Source organism: Trachemys scripta, chromosome 16, assembly GCF_013100865.1.
Source record: "Trachemys scripta elegans isolate TJP31775 chromosome 16, CAS_Tse_1.0, whole genome shotgun sequence".
Taxonomy (NCBI): Eukaryota; Metazoa; Chordata; order Testudines; family Emydidae; genus Trachemys; species Trachemys scripta.
The window spans coordinates 6,636,376-6,637,555 of NC_048313.1; positions in this window are offsets into that span (position 1 = coordinate 6,636,376).

A 1,180-nucleotide genomic window follows, 5' to 3' on the forward strand; every position below is an offset into this window, starting at 1 on the left:
GCCGGCAGCCGGGGGGGGGTGGGGGGACTGGGGTTCGGGGGGGTGCTCTGCCGATCTGGGGGGGGGCCGCGGGAGGGCTGGGGGGGTCAGGGCTGGGCTAGTGGGGGACTGCGGGTCGGGAGTGAGGGCCACCGACAGGGCTGGGGAGAGCCCAGGGCTGGGCTAGAAGGGGGCTGCAGGTCGGGAGTGAGGGGAACTGGCAGGGCTGTGTGGGGGCAGGGATGGGCTAGCGGGGGCTGCGGGTCGGGAGTGAGGGGCCTCCCAGTGCACCGGCCTTGAGTCGGGGATGGGCTGGTTGGACACTCTGGTGACCCCTCCCCCCCACCAGCGCATGGTCGGGGGAATGTGGGTTTCCCCAGCAGGCCGGGCCGCCGGCTGGCTGAGTGGGGGTGCAGGGCTCGTTCAGGCCTTGGGCGTGCGGGCCGCTAATGAGGGCGGCCGCGGTCACGTGGCAAAGGGGTGAACGGAGCCCCATGCTCAGGCTCCAGGGCTGGAGACTCTGGCTGGGGAAGGTCAGGAGGGAACGGAGAAACGGGTCGTCCCCGAAAGGGCCACTAGGGGGCATTGCTTGTAATCTCTAGCGGGGCAGATGGATGGGCCCCTTGGCCTGAGCTAATAAGGCCACCCCTGGGTGTTTCAGGGAGGTGCCCCTCACTCCTGACCTGCAGCCCCCCCTCTGCCAGCCCTGCCGGTGCCCCTCACTCCCGACCCAGAGCCCCTCCTAGCCCAGCCCTGCCCCCCTCCCCCAGCCCTGCTGGTGCCCCCCACTCCCGACCCGGAGGTGGCTGCCCCAGGGCAGTGTGGGGCAGGGGCTGGGTGTGGCGGTGGCTCTGGGCCCCGCTGCCCTGGCTGCCCCACGGAGCCGCGCTGGGGGCTGGCGCAGAGCCAGCCGCTCCGGAGGTTGCCCAGCCCTGGGGGCGCCTCTGGTCCCGGGCGGCTGCGGCTGGAGTCTACGGCCAAGGGCACAGAACTATCGCCCTGCCCCAGTGCATGCCGGGAAAGTGTGGGAGGGGTGTAAGCTGGTGCCCCCTGGTGCCAGGCCGGGCGGGACAGGGCGTGGCTGCAGAGGACAGAGGGTGGGGTCGCCTCACGCCAGGCTGGGGAGATGGGGCTCGGCTGTAGGGGGTGGTGGGTGGTGCCCCATAGCACTAGGCAGGGATGCAGATGTGGGGGGGGGGGG